This window comes from Bufo gargarizans, chromosome 1, assembly GCF_014858855.1.
Source record: "Bufo gargarizans isolate SCDJY-AF-19 chromosome 1, ASM1485885v1, whole genome shotgun sequence".
In the NCBI taxonomy this organism is placed as follows: Eukaryota; Metazoa; Chordata; class Amphibia; order Anura; family Bufonidae; genus Bufo; species Bufo gargarizans.
In genome coordinates, this window is record NC_058080.1 from 95,570,745 (window position 1) to 95,596,609 (window position 25,865).

General features: G+C 42.5%; 1 protein-coding gene across 1 annotated transcript in view; it reads left to right on the top strand.

Annotated features, from left to right (window-relative positions):
- Nucleotides 1-2,364: 2,364 nt before the first annotated feature.
- C1QTNF7 (C1q and TNF related 7) overlaps nt 2,365-25,865 on the top strand; it is a 120,491-nt gene continuing 96,990 nt past the window's right edge. The window contains exon 1 of the mRNA XM_044285503.1: nt 2,365-2,664. The gene's annotated coding sequence lies outside the window, so the exon portion shown is untranslated. The remainder of the gene's footprint in view (nt 2,665-25,865) is intronic.

Sequence of the window (25,865 nt, forward strand, 5' to 3'; positions counted from 1 at the left end):
GTGGACTTCTCATGCTGTTCGCATCCTCCCCACTTCATGACTGGTCCACTATTTTGGCTTTCGGCCTGGCTGACATCACCATTTATTTGACCTTTCTATTGATCTGTCAGAAGTAAGGAAAAATGATACGCACAACGGATCCTGTCAGTGTAGCAGTTGTAAGGCCTGTATGGTCCCATCAGAATTGGCTTGTGATTTGGTAGACAAAAGCAGGAGTGGGTACAAAGCACAGAAGACATGCAAATATTCCATTCACGTGTCATCTCTGTTTTAGATCCACTCCTTTTTTTTTGGGCATTAGCAATACTGATGGATTGCTGACCAAGTGAAGGCGGATGCTCCACAGACAGGATCCGTTTTTTTGTGGGTTGGTGTTCTGACATATCAGAGGAAGGGCCAAATAATCAGTGACGTCCACACAAACTTACTGCTGACACCCTCTGCACTCTGTCAGGGGGCTCTACTTGTATAAGCGTTTAATAGAATAGGGTCTGTAGACATGTATGTGGACTTAGCTGATGACGGTGCAAAAGGACTGTGTTTCTTCTTGTCGCTAACATCGACCTGTAAGGCTGAGTTCATACTTGAGTTATTTGGTCAGTTTTGGCCTTGTGACTGCCCAAATAAGTGAAGTTTGCAGTGATTCTAATGTCCCTTTCACACGAGCGAGTTTTCCGCTCGGATGCAATGCGTGACGCTTGAAAAACGCAGCATGTTCTATATTCTGCATTTTTTCACGCAGCCCTGGCCCCATATAAGTGAATGGGGCTTCAGTGAAAAACGCATTGCATCCACAAGCAAGTGCAGATGCATTGAGGTTTTCACTGATGGTTGCTAAGAGATGTTGTTTGTAAACTCATTGCACTCGCGCGGAAAAAACTGAACGCAATTGCAGACAAAACTGACTAAACTTGCTTGCAAAATTGTGCGAGTTTCACTGAACGCACCCTGAACGCATCCGGACCTAATCCGTCACGCTCGTGCGAAAGAGGCCTAAGGCCCCTTTCACAAGGGCGAGAATTCTGCGCGGGTGCAATGCGTGAGGTGAACGCATTCCACCCACACTAATTCCGGACCCATTCACTTCAATGGGGCTGTGCACATGAGCGGTGATTTTCACGCATCAATTGTGTGTTGCGTGAAAATCGCAGCATGCTCTATATTGTGCGTTTTTAACGCAACGCAGGCCCATAGAAGTGAATGGGGCTGCGTGAAAATCGCAAGCATCCGCAGGCAAGTGCGGATGCGGTGCTATTTTCACGCATGGTTGCTAGGTGATGATCGGGATGGCGACCCGATCTTTATTATTTTTCCTTATAACATGGTTATAATGGAAAATAATAGCATTCTTAATATAGAATGCTAAGTAAATAAAAATGTAACTCACCTCATCCACTTGTTCGCACAGCCCGGCTTGTCTTCTTTCTTCTTCTTTGAGGACCTGGGAGGAAAAGGACCTTTGGTGACGTCACTGCGCTCACCATGGTGATGGATCATGTGGATGAGGTGAGTTTTTTTTTTTTTAACCCCTCCATCCCTAATTTACCTAGCATTCTGTATTAAGAATGCTATGATTTTCTCTTATAACCATGTTATAAGAGAAAATAATAAAATCTACAAAACACCGATCCCAAACCCGAACTTCTGTGAAGAAGTCCGGGTTCGGGTCTGGGTACCAAACATGCCGATTTTTCTCACGCACGTGCAAAACGCATTAAAACGCTTTGCACTCGCGCTGAAAAATCTTGCATTTTCCCGCAACGCACCCGCATCTTTTCCCGCACCGCCCATGTGAACCTAGCCTAAGAGCGATGCCTGTCATCCTGCATGTCATACGGACTCACAGTATTATTTCACTACCAGAGCAGACTCCCTATGCATGTTACTGCAAGGCACAGTGTTCTACACCACTAGAAAGGCTCTCTGCAGCCAGGAAATAGCATTTTTTTAACGTAATTCGCCGCGAATAAATTCGGATTGAACATAATTTTTCACAAAAATTTTGCGAATTGGCGAATAGAATTTTTGAACAGTTCGCTCATCTCTAAAAATCACAAGCTATAAAACGATCTGGTGAACAGCTGCTAGCCTGCTTGCTGGTAGTTACCACGTAGCCAAAGGAGTAAGAATCTTTCAAAAATAGAAATGTTATACAATCACTGTATTAGCAATTCTAACATCTAAGTATCCGCAGTGAAGGAACATAAATTAAGACATAATGCTGGTCATATTTGTAATTCCTCCCAGCTGCTTGTATGACTTACTGACCTTAGTCGGATGGGATAGCAGGCTACAGACCACTTCTGCTAAATATTAACTCTAAAGTAAGACAGTAAGACACATCCACTCAGCAGATGGAAGGGGAGAGACCCTCTAACTCCTTTGCTCCTAAGGAAGCAGTCTGCTCAGAGACTTATTGCAGTCGCTTAAAATTAGAAATCTTGGCAAGTGCTAGTTTAAAGAAGTGGGGCTGAGAGCAGAACTGGATCATCTACAACTTGCAGGCTAGTTCTTCATCGGGGAACAGATCTGCTGCTGCAGTGTCACTTTATGCTGGATGGTTTCATAGGGTTTACAGAACTGAAGAACTTCTGTGGAAACCTATGGGAAAGTTGGGCTGCAAGATCTTTCCTGAGATGGTGGAAGATAATATTCCAAGATAAGGTAAGATAACTATATGGTTATCCTGAACACTGTACATGCATTTACAGATGTAACACAGCTGAGTTTGACAACCTTACTGCAAGAACGTAGAAGGTCATGACAATGCAATTGATGCAGTTCCTAGGAGTAAAATATTAAACTTGGCTATGCTACATCTCGACAGTGATCTTGATGTTACCTTATTAACTATGCACAGCATATTATGTATGATAATGAACTTGACGCAGTTATATACTGGGAAACAAGGCGCAGTATGCCTCGAACTCTTTCTATTGCTTCATCTTTAAGGAAAAGCTATTTGAAGACTGATCTGAAGTGAAGTGACTATCGATAAATTAGGTTGCTATAGTTGTGGGTTTGTAAAGTCTCATGCACACATTGCTGTTATATGGGGCTTCCATAGCTGTGGCATAGAAAGGTAAAATCATGGCATGATCCACCGGATGCAGTAAGTGCAGAGGTATTATTGCCTAGAAGTATTGTACAACAGCTCTACTGCATACACAACCCTCGTATCCAAACTATGTTTTACCACCATAAAACTGACAACTGTTACTAGGAGGACAAATATACATACAGTAAGAAATGCCTTCTTAATCATATGCACCGGGAGTCCTTCGATGATGTATATCTTGATTTTTCCTAAACATTTGAAAGGTAGCTACTTATACAATATAAATATGAACATGGGACCAACACAGATGCCTTCTGCTGCCAAGTGCATATGCAACAGGTCAGCCAGTGTCATAGGTACAAATCTGCTGACAGGTGCCTTTTTAAGATGCACTTTTTTTAGGTGGCCCAATTTGTAAACTACATGAGAGATAGGAAGTTGCAGTGAACCACATTAACTGCTGCTTTATTGCAGTAGAACCGACTCTGTTACCAGCCGATGTTGCATCATGTGACTGGCATGGCATACCTAATAAAATAAATCTTTATTTGACATAAAAAATGTAAATTAAATGGACAAAAATACATATACATAGAGACCACACAGGGTGTTTTCACAGGGCAGTCCACAATGAGTGTTAAATTCTCAATTGACAGATCTTATTGTATTTTACATTTACCGTGTGAGACACTGCATATAATACATCATTAAATCTGCATATAATATATAAGCTATTTTCAATCTTCAATGCAGATGCCTCTCACCTTAAATGTAACTAGCAGCTGAAACCAGGGTATCAGTATATCTATGTTAGGAGGACGGTGCCAGCGACTCCGATGCGGACTGTTCCTGCCAAACAATCCTCGACGCACGTTTCGCTTATTGCTTCTTCAGGAGGATATCTTCCTGAAGAAGCAATAAGCGAAACGTGCGTCGAGGATTGTTTGGCAGGAACAGTCCGCATCGGAGTCGCTGGACATTGGGGTAAGAGAGGACTTTAAAGTAGTTTTTGGTGCACAGATTAATAGATTGTATGCAACATGTTGTAGACTATATATGGCACCGTCCTCCTAACATAGATATACTGATACCCTGGTTTCAGCTGCTAGTTACATTTAAGGTGAGAGGCATCTGCATTGAAGATTGAAAATAGCTTATATATTATATGCAGATTTAATGATGTATTATATGCAGTGTCTCACACGGTAAATGTAAAATACAATAAGATCTGTCAATTGAGAATTTAACACTCATTGTGGACTGCCCTGTGAAAACACCCTGTGTGGTCTCTATGTATATGTATTTTTGTCCATTTAATTTACATTTTTTATGTCAAATAAAGATTTATTTTATTAGGTATTTCATGGTACCAGTTCTCTTTTGTTGAATAATATATTTAGGAGGTACACCCTTGTTTCTATACAGGGCTGTGTCAATCCAGTTGAACATCATGTGACTGGCAGTCTGACAATCAGTTGTCCACCAGCATCTGTAATCTCAGCTGGAAGTAAAGGTGCCCAAATAGTCGTTGGCCAAATGCTTGTTCAGGAGACAGCTATTTCTCCTGATTGCTCCATACACATGATAGACTGGTTCTGCTGTGCGCGTTTGGCACTGTATGTGCTTTCAATGGGGAGAGTTGAGAAAGCCACTGGTAGACACCTCTGGGAGCAGTTTACCTCCTGGAAGAACAAAAGGATTGGATGTAAAAATTCAAAGACCCCAATCCTTGCCTCGACATAATCTGTCATGGGAGAATTAGAAGCTTCCCATAGACATTACATTGTCAGCCAGTCCCGCCAAATTGTTGTTGAATTCGACAGACAATAGCCTGTGTATGAGCGCCTTTAGTCTCTATTTAAGTCTGTGAGAGCCTCAATATGAGTCCCTATCTTATGTACTTACCATACGTGAAGTCCCACCTCATATTTTGTTCCTAGATGGTCCCATTGTATTCATCATAGTCATAAACCACCTTGTCTTCTGAAAAAATACCCCCAAATTATACACCTATGCACATTTTTGGGGCAGATAATTGTCCCAATAGAGTCACATTGTTCAGTGGTGAACATCTATAGCAAATTCGTCTGGGGGTTTGAAAAGTTATGATTGTCCCAAACCACTGTAAGGGCCCTTTTACATGGGCTAAGAATTGAGGGAATTATTGGGATCGAACATCTTTCATGTAGTGCCTGAATAGCTGTAGTAGCAGATTATCTTGCTGACTCCCATGCTGGATCTCTTGCGCTCTCCTCTCTACTTCCCTTTCAGTAGTTCTTGCAGTAATTCACACAGAGATCAGTTAGCCTCTGGAACCTGAGGCCTAAGAAGAACGAGCATAAGGCAAAGCTTCCTTCCTCTAACAACTCTCACTTAGAACTACAAGTTAGGGGTGGGGCCAGCCCATCGTTAATCTCCTACAAGGGCTGAGCCAGGATGGTTAACCCTGGCTGTGTCAACCATACTTTGCTATGTTGGGTGTATACTACATAACAATACATGACATAACATTACATAACATTAAATAACAAACTATTTGCAGATACCCCTGCATTGGGGTACAGCAGATATTAGATAGGTAAGTAATATATTAGATGTGAGAAAGATATTAGATAGATGATACACAGATAGATATTAAATAGATATCAAATAGATAATAAATAGATAGAGTCTCTGAGCAGGTGTGCAGGTGCAAGATTGTCATGGCTGGCCAAGATGTCTGGCCTTGTCAATCAAGCAGCAAGGAGAACATCCTCAGCTTCTGGGATACCCCATCACAGGTTCACAACCCCGCTTCATGGGACAAATTTAATCACTAATTTCTAATAAACACCATTGTCTTTGCTCTGTGATGCAAATCCGTAGATTTTTCTATCATGTTTATTTGCAGTGAATTTCGGAAAGAGTTACTCATTGTTATCATATTTGTAATCCTTTATGTTTCCAACAAACTAACGAGAATTTATGTATTATATGACAGTTCAAGGTTTCCATGTAACATGGGGAATAAACAGAGCCATGAATAAACAGCACAAGATCACTGCCAGAGCAAGTTTTTAAGGGAAAATCTGACGAAAATGAATTTCCCAGTGTAACTTTGTGAGTGTGTAAAGAATTGCAATCTCTAAGCAGTGGTGCACCTAGCCTTTCTACTGCCTGAGGAGAAAACGGAAATTGCGCCCATCCCTCTCCAATGCCAATTTTTTTACCTAACCCCTTCCCTTCAGCCCATGGCCCTTTGTTTCCCCTCACTTGCCTCTACTTGGTGCTGCCTGAGGCGATCGCCTCACCTGGCTCATTGGTGGTGCACCCCTGTCTCTAAGCATCACGTTCTATCCTCATGGGTCATGCAGTTATAGAACGAATGGATCCTTTATTGGATCGTCCTATAGGGGACATGTGCATGATGACAATCTCTGTGCTGTGGAATATGTTGGCGCTTGAAAGCGTCATAGTTAGTAATAATTTATTTTCTTATTGGCATATCAATGGTCTGTCCGGTCTCTATCTTGCTCTTTGTTTGGGAAGAATATCCCAGCATCTAAACCACCATCAGAGACTATGGAAATGGGAGGAAACCGCAGTGATCTCCATGTAAGCAGAGCTTACGACTGAACAGCTGGGTGACTACAGTTATGTTCCACACATCTGCAGAGATCCAAGCATGTCACTTGCAAGTAATCATTTTTACTTACTGGTATAACTATGTCAAATATACCGGAGAAACGGCTTAGCGAGCTCACTTGGGAACGTGACTGTGAACTCACCACTTATGTCACCAGTTGGAGTTCTAGCAGAATAAAATGTTATAAAAGCAATGTGTCAGAAATCCCTGTCTCTGCTAAGAAGCACCTATCATTTGCCAGATCTGTTTCAGTTGGTTGAAGCTCGTCAGCGCAGGGTAGGGCAGCACTACGGAGACAGTTACTGGATTTTATTAATCAGTTTATTCTATCTCATTGCCCTAAAAATGTACTCGATTTTCAGCAACATTTACTGTAAGTTTACATTGAAAAAAAGAAGGAAAGTTTTCAAACTAAATGTTAAAGGGATTTTCCAGGAATTTCATATTGATGGCCTGTCCTCAGAATAGGTTATCAATATGAGATAGGCGGAGGTCCAACTCCCAGCACCCCTGCAGATCAGTTTGAGGAAGCTGATGGACCATCAGTGAGTGCCACCATCATCCATCCATTGGATAGCAGCTGTGCTTGGAATTGCAGCGTAGCCCCATTCACTTGAATGGAACTGAGCTGCGCCTAGGTTTATCACATGGTCCTGAGGATAGGCCACCAATATGAAAATCCCAGTAAACCTTTTTAAAGGGATTTCCACCTTTTAGATATTGATGACCTATCCTGCAGTACCCTGGCACACTATACAATGGACAGAGTCTTCTGTTTGCAACTCAGTCTACTTTTATGCTTTTGCTGCTGGTAGCTGATGCAAACCGCTGATCGGTTGTCGGGTGTTGGACTTTCCACCATCAATATCTGGAAAGCCGCTTTAAGCCTGACCTCTTTACCACAGTTTATATTATTAGTTCCCTGTACTCTTATATTGTCTGCCACTCACTGAAGTGAATAAGCACAAAGGGATCTCAGCTGTGGTAAATCCGAAATGTCAAAGGGTTTTCCAGGACTTTCATGACCTATCCTCATCAATAGATGATAAGTGTGGGTCCAACTCCCATCACCCCTGATGATCAACCTTTTTTTTGAGGGGCTGCAGCACTTGGATGAGTGTTGCAGCCTTTGTTAGTACACCAAGCACAGTGCCACATAATGGTTGTGCTTGGTATTGCAGACTGACACGAATCGTACTGATGTGCACAAAGATCAGATGGACCTGACGTCACATTATAAGGAAGAGGTCCTCTACCGATCTGATACTGATGACTTATCCTCACATAGCTCATCAATATTTTAGTCCCAGAAACACACTTAAATGTCACATCTGTTGCCACCAATACTCAAGTACAAAATACCAATCACTGTGTGAACCTGACATGTGCAGTCACACAAAGCGCATCAGCTGCTCCTATGCTGGATGTGATAGATTCTTCTATGTATTGGAATGTTACTTGGTCACTGTATTCTGGTATAATTTGAGACTTTATTGTGGGATTTACTAAGACATTGTGTGACACTGCTACTTAGCATCTGTACAGTAGACTGTTTTTGCAGTGTAAGTTGGTGGGCGCAAAATATATTAGTCAGCTATCGTGTTGCACCATATTAAGTAGGCACCATACTGTATGGTACTTATAGTTAGGCACTAATTGTTATGGTTATATGTGCACTAGGCTGTTACTGAATCTGGTAAGGGGACATTAACAGATGGTACTGCAAAAACGCCCACTGCAAGGGTTGTATGCCACTGTATTTGTGTGCTGTGCATCTTAAAGGCTGTGCATAGGGAAGTTTGGGGTTAATAACCCAGCTCTCTGGCTCACTTGCTAGGTTGTCTCTAGGTTTGGGCAGGAACTTTTCCTCTTCTGCTGGAACTTAGCTGTCTGTAGTCTGTCTTTTACTTTAATCCTACGAACTTTCTTCCTGGCTTCAAGCTCACTTAACAGGAGGGGACAAGCAACCATATAGACTTTTGCAGGCAGGGCCTGCAGGCCGACACACAACCTCTCCCTGAGCAGGGTAGACTAGACTGACTAATTCCCTCTCTAGAGAGGGCTGGAATGGAATAGAAGGTTCCATCCCAGAGAAACTAGCTCTGTCCAGATTGCCGCCATCTGCTGGTGAACCAGGCACATTACATGTAAAACAGTGATTTGCAAGGAAATACATTTGCACACTATGTAGGACATAGCAATAAATATATATAATAACACAGGATTCACCAATAAAGATAGTGGGGGTACAAAAGAGCTGGTAATGCCACTCTGGGTCATTACACATCTAACTGCTGCAGTAAAGTACAGTGATCTTGTTGCACTAAAGTCAGCCTTTTCATTTCACACACTAAGACCTGTCTTGCATCTAAAATCTACACGAATGGCACCCCACCTAACACCAGACAGGAGCCCCAAAGTCAGGGAGAGCCCCAAAGAGAAAAAAGGTGCGCCCATCTCATCACTGCATGGATCATAAATATAAGGTATAAAACAGTTTTTTTTCTTCTTCCTCCCTTCAAAAAGTTACCAAGGTCTGCAGATCTCCTACTAATGGATATTTTTATTAGTAGGAAATTTGCAGACCTTAGTAACTTTTTGAAGGGAGGAAGAAGAAAAAAAAAACTGTTTTATACCTTATATTTATGATACGCGCGGTCCGGACTTTTTATGTACATTCCTTGAAAGTGTAACCTACCCCACAACACTCCACAGACCTGCAGCATTTTTGAGGACTGGTGATTAAGTATATTCTTTTACTCATGGCTGCATGGCCCAGGGAGCAACTGAACCACAGCTGCCACTAGGAGTACAATGACTCCCATCCTCCCCACCTCTCCCAGGCACGGTGAAAATATAAGGATGGTCCTGATAATCATACAAATAATGAATAGGAAGGACAGCTCCGGGGACATGACTGATGTTAATAATACCAATCTCTGTACAATACTGTAGAAGACGCTGGGGATATATAAGCAATGGGTAATAATATTCAAAAATAATACAGTATATTATAATATTGGTTACCATAGATCCCTGGCATATATCAGCCTTTCCCAAGAGAATTGCTGGCCAACAGAACTTGTTACACACTAAAAATTCTTACAGATGAAATATTAAATACCGTATGTTGATGATTAGACAAGGAAGTAAAGCTGTTTCTACAATGAGTTCTTCGCTATGTCAGCCCAATGCAAATAAATGACGTAATTATAATAACAATTTACTAAGGCAACATACTGTTAATGTGATAGCAGTGAAAGAAGTAGGGGCTGCAGGTGCCTGGAACCCAACCCATGAAAATAAAACCCTAGCCTCTGATAGTCAGCCGTAGTAGTTAACCCCATATACAGAGCTGGCTTTCTACAGGTAGATCTGTGACCATGGAGGTCCAGATTCCCAATTCAATATAATCTAGTGGACATGACAGCCACTCCAACACTCCTCCTGCTCATTATATGGCCTTTTAGTGTTCTCTCGACCCTCCACAAAATCCAAAAACCTGTGGAGATGTGTCTGAATTGGAACTTGCTCTGGCTTAGTATGAGTGTAAAGAATGCATTATTCATACTGCAGATAAGTTATTGAGTGAAGAAATACATTGTAAAAGAGATGTTTCTATTTAGCACTAAACATGGCCAAAACCCCTAGCCAGCTTTTGATGGACGCTCAGTTGGTCAATAGCTCTTCCTCCCATCTCTCCCCTGTACAGTCAGCTTGGTCAAACATGCATATGTGAAGCGTGCCCAGGAGAGGGGAGAGGATAGGAATGGTTGTAGCAATTATGGAGGTGGAAATTACTCACTCTGATGCTCCCCTGGGCCATGCAGTAATGGGAAGGGCATACCTTTCCTTCCCTTTGGGGCACACCCTGGTTCTGGGGTTCTCCTGCCTGGAGTTAGGTGTGGTGCACTTCATGGTGATGAATTCTGAGGTGCAAGGCAGGGTTCCCTGAAGTGTTAGACAATGATAATAAACACTTAACAGTTGAACAGTTCTTTGCTGGTAGTTTGAAGTTTCAATACAGTACACACAGCAGTTTTCACAGTTCAGAATTTGCATGGACAGGCAGATCTTCCACAGTTTTGCAATTTCACAGATCTTATAGTTCTCACAACAGCAAAAGTAGTTAACCGGCCAAGGTCTTTCTCTGAAGCAGTCTCCTCACACTGCACTTTGCTATCTAACTTTAGCATCCAGAATTAGGGATGCAGTACCTCTTTTGCAGCTTTCTGCTCTATATCACTTTCTGTCACCACGTTCTTTACTCACAAACGGATCCACAATGTTTTCTGCAGGATGTTGACCTTAGAAGATAAACAGTCTGTCCCCAAAGAACGTCATGGCTCCCGAAACGTTTCATTTCCTAGACAAGTTAGCTGCAGAGTCAACAAGTCTCTTAGACAAGTTATCTCCACAGTTTGTTTCATACGCACCTCCTCTCATCACTGGTATGCTCCATAATATCATTTTGGCTCTTTTTCTCTCAGAAGCTGGTTTTAAAGCTTTCTCTTCACATCGGTAGCATCTCTCTAGCCGATTCTTTCTCCAGAGCTGTTCTCTGTTTCTGCTCACTTCGCTGTCTCATACTATACTCCCTTACTCTTCCCTATTGGGAGAGTGGAACAGCCTCTCCGAGCAACACTATCTACGGCCCGTTAAATCCTTCCACAGCATACATACAAGATTTGCACAAAACAATTTAAGCAGTGGATGCTGCATATGATTTCAAGGCAATTTTCAATAGGTACATATGATTGGGTTTGTTAAAATCCACACATCGTTCCTTCGTCTCTTCAACATCTGCTGTTGGAAGTAGGTAGGACATCCCCATATCCATTAGATAGTGGGCCACTGGGTATACTAAGCACATGAAGAGTTAGAAATTATGACTTAGTTTTTTCCTGTATTGAGATCTTGGTGGCTACAGTTGAGCATGTGGTTGTGTTGTATGTAATTGTGTCCTTGTATTCAGCTGTCGGGATAAGATGGAAATTCACTTTTTAGTTGTAAATAACTACCTGATAAAAATAATAATTAATTAAAGCACCAGTGAAGTTGGGACATCACCCCTATGATTCTTACCTGGAACATCCTATGAGGAGGTGGTAATTGGAGTGTAGAGAAAACCCTTTATGTAGATCCCCTCGATCTTTGATAAATGAATTCAAAATGGTTTAAAAGTTAAATTGCTTTTTGCTCTATCTGCCTTGTGGTTTTCATTAACACATCTTATTAATGGTGATGGTTTTCATCAACACGATGTATTAATAAAGTCATATAAACATCAGCCAGCTAACTTTAGGTCATAGCCAAACAATGTAATATTATTTCAAATGAGGCGTTTTCATCGTTATGAGGGCTGAGTGCTTATTACACCAGTGTACGCTAAAGCTTCATGTTCTCTGACGGCTTTGAGTTTTCACAGATCAAAGGCTATGTGCTGCGAACATTGCAAATGCAAAAATGAATCACAAGCAAGAATGTTTTGGGTCAACCATCATCCAAATTCTTGGAAAGAACTTCCAATTCTGTAATCTAATCTACCATTACTACAACAGTTGGATTTTGTGTGTTGCTCCATGTGGTACTTTAGATTGCTAGGGATGTTACTCCCAAGAAAATGGTGAGAAATGGGCGAGAATTTTTTTTTTTATATTTGTTACTGCTTAGTGGAATATGTATGAAACAGATTTTTCCTTGGAATATTAGGATTTTTTAAGATGACATTATTTCATTTCATGACCACAACTTTGGAATTAGAAGTACTGTAGATTAAAGTGGATTATTATTATTTTTTTTATTCACAAGGATAACATCAAGGCCATAGTTATAGCTGGCACTCCCCTAGGCACTGTGTGCAAACACGCATTAAGTAATTATGCTCAACACATTATCCAATTACTTTCACGGGACAAATACAGTGGTTAATAATACTAAGCACCAAATATACAAAAGTTGGAAAAGGATAAAAAGTCACATATCTACATCTCCCTTTAAATCTATATACATAATAGTCTAGATGCAATAAATACAACAATGAGAAGAGAGAAATTATTGTTGAACTGTTAGTTTAAGGGTCCATTCGCAGGTCAGTTTTTTCTTTCCTGATCTGTTCCGTTTTTTGCGGAACAGATCTGGACCAGATCTGGACCCATTCATTTTCAATGGGTCCTGGAAAAAATCGGACAACACAATGTGTGCTGTCCGTTTCCGTTGTTCCGTTCCGCATGTCCGATTAAATATAAAACTTGTCCTATTCTTTTCCGCAAAAATCGGATCCTGGTACAATACAAAGTCAATGGTTCAGCAAAAAACGGATGACATTCGTATGTCATTACGTATGTCATCCGTTTTATGCGGAATCCGTTCCTGGAAATTAAATCCTGCCCACAGAAATCACTTATTCACTTTTTTTTTAAAAAAAAATTCAAAGAAATCCAAACAACTTTATTTGCTTTGTGAAATTTATACATGTTTCAGTTTTTTGCGGATCCGCAAAAAAAACGGATGACATACAGAAACATTTTCAGGAACAACGGATCCGCAAAAAACGGACCGAAATTCGGGATATAGAAAAATACTGACGTGTGAATGTAGCCCTAGATATATTTTGGAAATTAAAAATGTAAAAAATGACCTTGTTGACAAACAGGGCAAATATTATTAAGGTATATTTATCTCAAATGAGTGCAAGAACACCATTCATGCGATTTTTATTGATATTTTAGATTGTGTGATATTGTGTTGCATTTTATATCCCCCAATTACCACTCAGTTTTCATAGTCATCACTATGTGCTGATTTTATTATTATTGTGTACAATGTATTAAAATTACCACTTATATGATCCACATATTGAGTGCCAGTCTTATATTTTGTTTCTTCAATTTTACCTCTTACTGATTGGTGATCAGTCAAGACTAGAGCACCTTTTTCATTCTGAAAAGGTGGTGAGCTATCCACGTCAATCATATCATAATCGAGTGCAAGAACATATTGACGTTTGCTGAATGTTTTTGAAAAAAATATGGGAACACAATTTCTCCCCCTGGCCATACTAGTCATACATATGATATGGATTGGCCATCAATTTCATCGCTGTAAGTAGAAGTTTCATACTCACCTGCTCCGCACAACTCCATCATCTGTTGGGTCCACATTCCTGTCCCTGGGTTGTATGCTTCCAGAGCTGCATGGGCATGGTCACATTCTCCACTGCAGCCTATGACTGGCTTTAGTGGTGATATGCTGCTTGTGGCCACGTCATTGGCTTCAGTGGAGCATGTGAAGATGCCCATGCAGCTCCAGAAGAAAGCAAGTCATGGAACAAGAATGTCGACCCAGTGAAGACAGCATGGAGGAACGGAGTGTCAGAGAGTAGATAAGTATGAATCTTCTATTTATAGAGGCAGGTTGTGGGCACTTGGTAACAACTGAGTATTTCGGGAGAACCCCTTTAAGCATTAGCCTTGATACTGTGTTGGTTCAGGCATACAATTCATCCTAAGGTGACCAATGGACTCCACTCACTTATAATAGGGGTTTAAAGTTTTTTCCTTTTGAAATCGTTTTGTCTGTAAGAATTTGATATGCCTACAAAAAATTTACCTGTGTGGAATTGTGTACCACCCTGACATGAAAATAAAGACTGTGTGCATAGTGCGATAGAGTTGTTAGTACTGTGTCTTGGTGAAAAGATTCTATAGGCACATGTAATTTTATACCTATATCATCATGGTCTAATAGATTGTTTGTGACTCCCAGCATGCTCCATTCACTTCTATGGGAGTTCTGACAAGAGCCAAGCAAGTGTGCATGCCGATCCCTGCTCTAGTGGAAAGTAATTGGCTCAAAGTTGGCTCCAAATGGGGTTGTCTTCTGGACCTTTTTGGACCATTATAGGGTCTGAGCCATCAGAGGCAGTGGGTCCAGTTGTATTTGGTCTAGGATTCTCTTCTCTGTACGCTCCTGCTCCAATCCTTATCTTTTCTTGATAACACCATTTAATTACTTACAGATGTGCATAGCTTTATGTAAAATGTACTGTCAATGCAATCAAGCTCCCGCTGCGACAGATAAATGTAACTATTGTTTATTATGCTGACTTATTATGTACAACCTGTTTTGTTCTGAAGGGAATTTCTACATTTGTAATAATAGTATAGTCCATAAACACACCAAACTTTATAAAAGACTAATACAAATATTATTATAAGGCTAATTTCCTTTATGTGGAGACACGCCATATTAATTTTCAAGCAATTATTAATTCCAGATGCAGTAATTCCTCTGAAGCGCGCAGTCCATCTAATCTTCATTTCTTTTTTTTTTTTATCAGTAGTCTTCCAAAGTAGAATTGAAACCAAATTTCTTTCCCTAGGAGAACTGCAGCACATGTTGTTCTCAGTTAGCAGGTAGGTCATCCTAGATTGGGACATGTGCTCTGCATATGAACATGTTCACAAACTCAAGAAAGAATTCACTGGCTTTAAGAGAAATATTTCCAATACGTTCATCATTTACTATGAACTATTAACTTCCAGGAACTGGTATTTAAAGGCTTTGTCTCTCTGGATGTTTTTTTTTTGCCACATATTGCAAAAGCTTTAAAAGGTCACGCTCACACTTGCGCTAGCTATTTCCATTGTCCTGCTTCATTAGAGGAGCAGAACAATTAAAATAATGGAAGTGCCAGATCTGACACATAGCTTAAACGAACAGAGCCAAACACACTCCATTGACTGTAATGGGGTCCGTTTGGTTTCTGTACTGGCGTCCATTTTCTTAGCGAGACAAAATCCTGTCCACTTCTCTTGGAAGAATCTGCAATGGAGGCCCCGAATGGTGCCTCCAAAGCAGATATGAAGAAGCCCTTAGGTTTCAGCCATTGCCCTGCTATGGCTGGTATCAGACTGGGGTAAATGTAGGACCAACTACAATAAAGACAATTTATTTGATCAGCTCCACAACCAGAACTGATTGGACTTGACTGTTGCTCAACCTTATGGATCTTGCTTGGCGGAGGTCCATAAGGTGCTAGATCAAGCATCCATTGTGTTACAGACTCATTGCGACAGGTGCTTGATATAAGAGGTGTTAAGATGAGTGGACATTGTTCCTGTTTTGACCTAGTCAAATTGGATTTTACTCAATTTTCCATGTCTTGGCTAAAAATACCTTTTTGGAGCTTCCATAAAATGAGAATGTAAAATGTAAACTACAGTAAGTACTAATTAAAAATGTATTGTATTGTATTATCTGTACAAGATTGTGGGTGCAGTTATCTTGCTTTAGCTGCTGCTCTTTCTGTAAGCAGTAGTTCAGAGATATGTTTTTCCACGTGGAAGTAGGAAAGTGTTGTTCGGAGATGACTCATTGGCTCACATTTACCATAAGTGCAACACTTTCTTGGCATTGTTTGCAGCAACATTTTTATTTTTCAGCTGCACTAAAAAGGATGGCTTTTTCCAACATCTTCAATATTTTCTGATTTTAAACTTGAGCGAATTATTGGTGACCCTTTTTGGGCCCTAGCAAACTATCCTTCCCCTGTTATACCTCCATCCTTTACCTTTTAACTTGCCCCTTACCAATAATACACAGAGACTTGAGTCGGATTTAAATCGGCCATAGAAGCCGTTTAATTATTAAACTAAAATTACAAATAAGTTAACAATGAATTACCCCAGACGAGGGAGGTCCTAGAAGCCCCAACATGTATACATCCAGAACAACCACCAACTGGACAATCCACCTTGCCTCCAGCCGTAAACACCCAGCTCGGAGCCACCAACTGATGGATGCCTCACCGATTAACCGAGTGCCCAATCCTGAGAGTCCAGCCCCACCATTGAGGCCCTCTCATTCTCAAGCACCAACCCATTCCACCAGCTCTGAGGACCTCCCCCCGCCAACAACGTGCAACTTGACCACTCAAACCTCATGATTGCGCATTCCTCCACATCTCCAAAGCCCTCTCGATTCCACCCTGTAGTCCCAGTGACCACAGATCAATCCCAACCGCATTCAGGTGAACGCCATCCGCCCTCCAAAACCCACCAAGGCCCGACTCAAGATCCACATGTCTAACTGCCACTGCCCCACTCTTAGCCACAAACCGTCCAATCGCCCTGTTCACCTTAATCCGAGCCCTGTTCACCCCTTCAACAGACCGCGCCTCTCGCCAAGTTTTCCTAGGCACAATATCTGACCATACAGTCACCATTTGAGGAAACAATGACCAAAGCCGTAAGAGATCAAATTTGATATCCCTGATCAATTTCCTCACCAGTCTAACCCCCAAGTCATTGCCCCCCAACATGGAGCACTAAAATGTCTGGAGCTCTGTCTAACCTAACAAAACGATGAACCTCCCTCAGCACACTGCCCCACAACATACCTCTGGATCCTAGCCACTTCACAACCGCGACATCTCTGCCAAACCCCAATTGACGTCCGTTTTCCCAAACATCCGCCCTCAACGCCCCCCAGAAAACAAACGAGTGTCCAATGATCCAAACTAACGCCGGACTGGAGGCTGCAATAAAACGCAAACAAAAGAAACACATTACTATTCAAGCCACCACCATTCCCCTTACAAACTACCCAAACGCACATATGACCGGAACCTGATGGATTCCCAATGCCCTATACTTTTAATAACCACGTCACTTAACCCCAACCTAGCCGCTTCAGTTGCTGCCCCAATCCTGAAGGAGTGACCCGTGAAATCTGCTGGGCCCACCCCCACCCCTACTAGACATTTTTTGAACACCGCCACAAATTGAAACCTGGAAAGAAACGATCCATCACAACGCCTCAGCAGCGGGCCACCATAAAAAAACACCTCTTCCCTATACACCCGCAAACATCTCACTGGACACAACAAGCACTCTGGCACTGAAAAAAGTGTAATATACCGCCCCTTACCCTCCATATGCGTTTTGGACGTCCGCAGCCGGACCACCACCCTTTCCTGGAGCAAATCCAGGGGTCGAGTGGAGGGGGAACGCATGGGAACGGCGTTCCTGCACTTTTTTCATGGCAGGAACGCCGTTCCCTTTCAGCCTCAAGCCAGGAGAACGCGGCTGAATCAGAATCAGATGGAGACGGAGCGCACTGTGCAGGGCAGGCTAAGGGAGGAGGGGCAGCTTCAGTTGAGAGGAAGCTGTCTGTGCGGTGCTACTGCCTGCGACTGCCTCACTTGATGTGTAGAGGTCATGAGTTCAAATCCCAGGACAAACTTTTGTAAAAGTGTTTTTTTTTTTTTTTATAAGACTTCTACTGATACCTAGTTTACTGATACCTAGTGTACAACCATACACATGACAGCTGCCCACTGTGTATGGATGTAGCAGAGCTGGGTGTGTTGGGGCAGCTGTCATGTGTATGGTTGTACACTAGGTATCAGTACACTAGGTATAAGTAGAAGTCATATTTTTTTTTTTTTTAAGCAACTACCTAGATAGTTTTTTTGGCTGTGAGGGTAAATGCCTTGCCTCTGATGTGTAGAGGTCATGAGTTTGAATCCCAGGACAAACTTTTCTAAAAGTGTTATTTTTTTTTTTATAAGACTTCTACTGATACCTAGTGTACAACCATACACATGACAGCTGCCCACTGTGTATGGATGTAGCAGAGCTGGGTGTGTTGGGGCAGCTGTCATGTGTATGGTTGTGCACTAGGTATAAGTAGAAGTCTTATTTTATTTTTTTTAAACAACTACCTTGACAGCTTTTATGGCTGTGAGGGTAAATGCCTTGCCTCTAATGTGTAGAGGTCATGAGTTCAAATCCTAGAACAAACTTTTCTAAAAGTGTTTTTTTTTTTTTCTGATACTTCTACTGATACCTAGTTTACTGATACCTAGTGCACAACCATACACATGACAGCTGCCCCAACACACCCAGCTCTGCTACATCCATACACAGTGGGCAAAGTTACCTACAGTAGAAGTCTTATATATTTTTTTTCTAGTAACTAGCTAGACAGCTTTCATAGCTGTGAGGGCATATGCCTTGCCTGTGATTTGTAGAGGTCATGAGATCGAATCCCAGGACAAACTTTTCTAAAAGTGTTTTTTTTTTTTTTTTTTTTTTTTAGTCCGCAGCTACACAAATTACAGCATGCTAGATTTTCTGTGCTTTTTTTATTTTTTGGAGGGGGGGGGGGGGTTGCAGTGAATCTTGGGTGAGTTCCCACACTTTTTTTTCCCAGGACTTGACCCCTGAGCAAATCCACATCCTCCCCACACAGACCCCCCGCAACCCTGACGCTCCCAATTCCCCCAAATGGAAAGCCCTAAAAAAGGCTAAGGAAAAAGTCAACTGAAACAAGCTAACCTCCCCCACGGAACTACAAACTAACTCGACCTGTCTACCAATCTTCAACAGGAAAGAGAACGACACTGGCCTTCTACGATTATCCGTCCGCTGACCCCTCCTCCAACCCTTCAATACCTGCCTCACCAAAAAGGTCTTCGTAACGTCAGCCATGCCCCGTAGCTTGAAACCAAATGCCAGGCCTGCCACACACTTGTTCAACTGCGCCACCAACCAACCTTGCTCCTTCCCATGCCCCAAGAACAACAATAAAGGTATCTTCCCTTCATCTACTCTCATCCCCAAAACCGAACACCACTGCTCCCATTCTCTCCAAGCCTTCCCATATGCAGCCCAGGAACCCGTGCTCAATGACCCCCGCAACAACCCCACTACAGTACCTCCAGTAGTCCCCACAGCAACCCCGGGCACTCCAGGCCTTCCGCTTCTGCCTCCGGAGCCAACTGACGAAATCGCTCCCACTGCAAACGAGAAAGAGCATCCGCAATGTTGTTAGAAGCCCTGGGCACATGAACTGCTACCACCCATGCATTAACCGATAAACAAAGCAACACAAGATGCTGCAACAAGCGAACCACGGGTGGAGACGAAGCCGTCAAACCATTGATCGCCTGTACCACCCCCATGTTATCGCAATGAAACCGCACCTTCTTGTTCCTAAATCTATCCCCCCACAACACCATTGCAAGAACTATGGGAAAAAGCTCAAGGAGACACAAATTCCTGACCCACCCCCGCTCAACCCAAGACTCCGGCCAACGAGCTGCACACCACTGGCCATGACAATAAGCCCCAAACCCCACCCCTCCAGCCGCATCTGTAAATAATTCAAAGTCAAAACTATCCACCACCTCGCCCATCATTAACGTTCTACCATTAAAATCCCTAAAAAAAACTGACCAGGGGGGTGTGTCCTGACTCTGGCGGAGTGAACACGCATCTCCGAGAGCTCCTGCCACGAGATTGCTCTAGCAAGAGTTCATAGCTCACCGGTGCCTGGCTCTTGGGCTCAGATGGTCCGGACAAAAAAGAGGTTCGACAGCCGGTCCCCCCAGAACTCCCACAGAAGTGAGACGCACGGGAATCCAGCAGTTTTTTGCTCCGGAGGGGCAGAAGGTAACAGGCCGCGACTCCTGCGCGGCTGCTCCCCTGCAAGCAGCGCGCAAACTTAATATCTCAGCTCCTCCATTCAAACCCTTACTAAGCCCGAGTCCCACTGAAGACAGCCTGCACCTCAACATGCATCAGTCTCAGTCGCCCACCACAGGTCGGAAGAAAGGCTCACCGCCGCCTCCCCCGGCCCATGCAGTGAACGGAGGAGACACGAGGTATGCGCCATCTTGCCAGGCCGCACTAGATCCTGTGCCGGTGACACAAGTGTCGGCGCCTCTGATTCCACAAGCCCCAACCCAGTCCTCTCTACAATTAGAGCCAGATGACCCATCCTGGGACTGGAGGGCTCATGTACGGCAATTGCCGACTAGACAAGAAATGGATAAGTTCATAGTGCGACTGGAGACTTCATATAAGCAGGAACTCCATACCCTCTCTACCAACTTGCAACTCATCGAGGAGAGGGTAGATGATGTCTCCTCTCACCAAGCTGAATTGTCGCCTGGATACAGTGGAAGACAAAGGTCTTCAGAGAGACCAACACATTAGCCAGTTATACCGGCTTCATGAAGATTCTGAAAACCGTAGCAGGAGTAATAATATCAGGCTGCGAGGCCTTCCTGAATCCATATCTACTGCAGATCTCATCCACACCCTGCAGGATTTCTTCAAGATGATCTTAAACAGATCAGTCTCTGATGACCTGGAAATCATAACTATATCCTGCAAAGATCTAATAACTGAAACATACCACCAGATCAGAAATTTTAATGTAATATTGCCAGTCCTGATAATCTTGTATAATTCTTCTGTAGATATTTGTTGAGGTTATTCATAGGTCTTTTATGTAATCTACATTTTTTTCTTTGCTTATGAAGAACGCATTCAGATTGCTTAAGACAACTCCGGAATGAAGTCTGTGAAATTTTATAAATGATGTTATAAAAAGACCATGTTGAGATGAGGCCAGCAATTTTATAAATCTTGAAATGAGAAGAGTGGAGACTGGGTTCCAAAATAACGTCAAAGACCTTTTAAGGCTTAACAGCTTCACATATCAGCAAAAAAAAAATCTTCTATTGCCCTAATGCATGATGAAATTGAACAAAAATAGCCCTAGAAGGCGAAAAGTCTAATTTACTGCTTACTTGAAAGCCAAGAAAATGGAAACCAGATAAATTACAATTTTCCAGTAGCAAAGGTTTAATCAGCAACAACATCATAGACATGCATTATTGCACTGGCTACTTTATATATTCAGATGATTGATGATGAGTCAGTAAGGATGTGCTGTGGAAGAATCTACGGCATCATCTCTTCAAGATTAGATCTAGCCTCCCAAGCCTGTATTAGATTTACAGTACATACCCCTCACTGCCTACAATATGGATAGGAGAAGAAGGATCTACTGTATATAGCACACTACACTCACCTAAAGAATTATTAGGAACACCTGTTCTATTTCTCATTAATTCGATTATCTAGTCAACCAATCACATGGCAGTTGCTTCAATGCATGTAGGGTTGTGGTCCTGGTCAAGACAATCTCCTGAACTGAACTGAATGCCAGAATGGGAAAGAAAGGTGGGCTACAACAGCAGAAGACCCCACCGGGTACCACTCATCTCCACTACAAATAGGAAAAAGAGGCTACAATTTGCACAAGCTCACCAAATTTGGACTGTTGAAGACTGGAAAAATGTTGCCTGGTCTGATGAGTCTCGATTTCTGTTGAGACATTCAAATGGTAGGGTCCGAATTTGGCATAAATAGAATGAGAACATGTATCCATCATGCCTTTTTACCACTGTGTAGGCTGGTGGTGGTGGTGGTGTAATGGTGTGGGGGATGTTTTCTGGGCACACTTTAGGCCCCTTAGTGCCAATTAGCCATCGTTTAAATGCCACGGGCTACCTGAGCATTGTTTCTGACCATGTCCATCCCTTCATGACCACCATGTACCCATCCTCTGATGGCTACTTCCAGCAGGATAATGCACCATGTCACAAAGTTTGAATCATTTCAAATTGGTTTCTTGAACATGACAATGTATTCACTGTACTAAAATGGCCCCACAGTCACCAGATCTCAACCCAATAGAGCATCTTTGGGATGTGGTGGAACAGGATCTTCCATCCCTGGATGTGCATCCCTTAAATCTCCATCAACTGCAAGATGCTATCCTATCAATATGGGCCAACATTTCTAAAGAATGCTATCAGCACCTTGTTGAATCAATGCCACGTAGGATTAAGGTAGTTCTGAAGGCAAAAAGGGGTCCAACACCGTATTAGTATGGTGTTCCTAATAATTCTTTAGGTGAGTGTATATGTATGTAGAACTGAATGGTGTATCCTCCATATTATTCCTTCTGGTTTAAAAGCTAAAAGCAGACTGAACACTTACCGTAATCATGAACTTCAATGTGCCCATTCAGATGGGCAATTTTTTTTCACGTACCATGGACATGCACCATCAAGGTCAAATTCTCCTCAAGACTCACTCTTCATGTGAGAGGGTGTGTGAGAAAGACAGCTAGCACCATCCATGTGTTGTCTGTTTAAAAACTTGTCCATGTTTCAAGCCCAGATAAGCCCTCGGAAGTCAATGAGATCCATCAGGATCCATTACACATTGTCATGTTCCTTCAAAGGGATGACTGACATCCCATTGACTGCCCTTATGATCACTACACCAGTTCTTCAAAAACATTGATACATTTATACAACTATTCAATATTATGTTCTTTTTAGAAGCTTAAAAGGTTGTGGTGTAAATCAATAAAGGTAATACTCACATCATCAATTCCCCACAGACGCAGTGAAATCCCGCGTATGCCCAGTACTATCTTCTACTAGAGCTGGAGGGTGCCGGGGACCTTATCCGGCGCAGGCACGGAGCGACGAGATGAGGCTGATGCCAGGAAGATAGTACTGGGCATGCGCGGGATTTCATTGCGTCTGGAGACAAAAAAGCCGCCCAGTGCAGTGAATACTAATGAGCTGGGCGGAACTAGGAGACAGCGTCTTGGGCACAAAGTAAGGTATTTGCATATTGATAAAAACACTTTTCATAAGTAAAGGAATGGCAGCGAGGGGTGATAATGGTATAGTTTAATTAAGCATATTAAGCCCAATAGAAGAATAAAAGGTCCTTCTAAAAAAATTAGCATATTGTGATAAAGTTCATTATTTTCTGTAATGTACTGATAAACATTAGACTTTCATATATTTTAGATTCATTACACACCAACTGAAGTAGTTCAAGCCTTTTATTGTTTTAATATTGATGATTTTGGCATACAGCTCATGAAAACCCAAAATTCCTATCTCCAAAAATTAGCATATCATGAAAAGGTTCTCTAAACGAGCTATTAACCTAATCATCTGAATCAACTAATTAACTCTAAACACCTGCAAAAGATTCCTGAGGCTTTTAAAAACTCCCAGCCTGGTTCATTACTCAAAACCGCAATCATGGGTAAGACTGCCGACCTGACTGCTGTCCAGAAGGCCATCATTGACACCCTCAAGCAAGAGGGTAAGACACAGAAAGAAATTTCTGAAGGAATAGGCTGTTCCCAGAGTGCTGTATCAAGGCACCTCAGTGGGAAGTCTATGAGAAGGAAAAAGTGTGGCAGAAAACGCTGCACAACGAGAAGAGGTGACCGGACCCTGAGGAAGATTGTGGAGAAGGACCGATTCCAGTCCTTGGGGGACCTGCGGAAGCAGTGGACTGAGTCTGGAGTAGAAACATCCAGAGCCACCGTGTACAGGCGTGTGCAGGAAATGGGCTACAGGTGCCGCATTCCCCAGGTCAAGCCACTTTTGAACCAGAAACAGCGGCAGAAGCGCCTGACCTGGGCGACAGAGAAGCAGCACTGGACTGTTGCTCAGTGGTCCAAAGTACTTTTTTCGGATGAAAGCAGATTTTGCATGTCATTCGGAAATCAAGGTGCCAGAGTCTGGAGGAAGACTGGGGAGAGGGAAATGCCAAAATGCCTGAAGTCCAGTGTCAAGTGCCCACAGTCAGTGATGGTCTGGGGTGTCATGTCAGCTGCTGGTGTTGGTCCACTGTGTTTTATCAAGGGCAGGGTCAATGCAGCTAGCTATCAGGAGATTTTGGAGCACTTCATGCTTCCATCTGCTGAAAAGCTTTATGGAGATGAAGATTTCATTTTTCAGCACGACCTGGCACCTGCTCACAGTGCCAAAACCACTGGTAAATGGTTTACTGACCATGGTATTACTGTGCTCAATTGGCCTGCCAACTCTCCTGACCTGAACCCCATAGAGAATCTGTGGGATATTGGGAAGAGAAAGTTGAGAGACGCAAGACCCAACACTCTGGATGAGCTTAAGGCCGCTATCGAAGCATCCTGGGCCTCCATAACACCTCAGCAGTGCCACAGGCTGATTGTCTCCATGCCACGCCGCATTGAAGCAGTCATTTCTGCAAAAGGATTTCCGACCAAGTATTGAGTGCATAACTGAACATAATTATTTGAAGGTTGACTTTTTTTGTATTAAAAACACTTTTCTTTTATTGGTCGGATGAAATATGCCAATTTTTTTAGATAGGAATTTGGGGTTTTCATGAGCTGTGTGCCAAAATCATCAATATTAAAACAATAAAAGGCTTGAACTACTTCAGTTGTGTGTAATGAATCTAAAATATATGAAAGTCTAATGTTTATCAGTACATTACAGAAAATAATGAACTTTATCACAATATGCTAATTTTTTGAGAAGGACCTGTATATGTCACTTTAAATGCTCTAACGGCCTGTCAGTGTCCCTTTCCTGGGGAGGAGGGGGGCCCCACTGCCCACCTATGTAAACATTGTAGAAGGCACCCGACCTCTGACAGGGAGCCGCCGTCTCACAATTAACCCCTCGGGTGCCACGGATGGCAGCGCCCTGTCAGAGGTGCGACCCCATCACCATGGGAACGCCTCGGGGTTAGAATATACCATCGGATCTTGGGCGGGACTCGGCTGTAAAGTAGGGCAGCCTGCTCGTGCATCTCCTGTCCTCCAGCAGATAGACGGACCTCTCCTAGCAACGCAGTTTTAGGGTAAGGTGAGAATAGGTACTATGGGGCACAAATTGAATGATTTTAAGGGTTTAGGAAGAATTAATATAACATTTGAAGATGGCCACTAAGGTGATACTAATCGCTTTTATCAAAATATGGAAAAAAAATAATATGACAGTTATACTTTAACATACTGAGCGAGGCACAGCGGGGCGTAGGAGCGATATTTGAAAAAAACAGGCAAGGTGGCAGCATCAGTACCCCTCAAGTAAAGGTATTTAAACTAAAAAAAATACATGAAAGGTCCTCTTTAAGAATATCTCTGTACTTTGTTCCATTCAGCTTTCCCTCAACTCTGGCCAGTCTCCATGTCCCAGCTTCTGAAAAAGAGAATCTTGTTTCTCCAAGTCTGAAAGTCCTTTAGGTGCTTTTTTTTGCAAATTTGAATGTGTATTTCACTGAGGAGAGGCTTCTTTCTATCCACTCTGCTGCTCCAATGATGGTTGACCTTCTGATAGTTTCTCCCATCTGCACGCAAGATGTTTGGAGCTCAGCCAGAGTGACTATTGGATTCTTGGTCACCTCTCTTACCAAGACACTTTCCCCCGATTACTAGTTTGGCATGGAGGACAGCTATAGGAAGAGCACTTGTTCTTCTAAAGTTCTTTAAGAATTATGGAGGTCACTG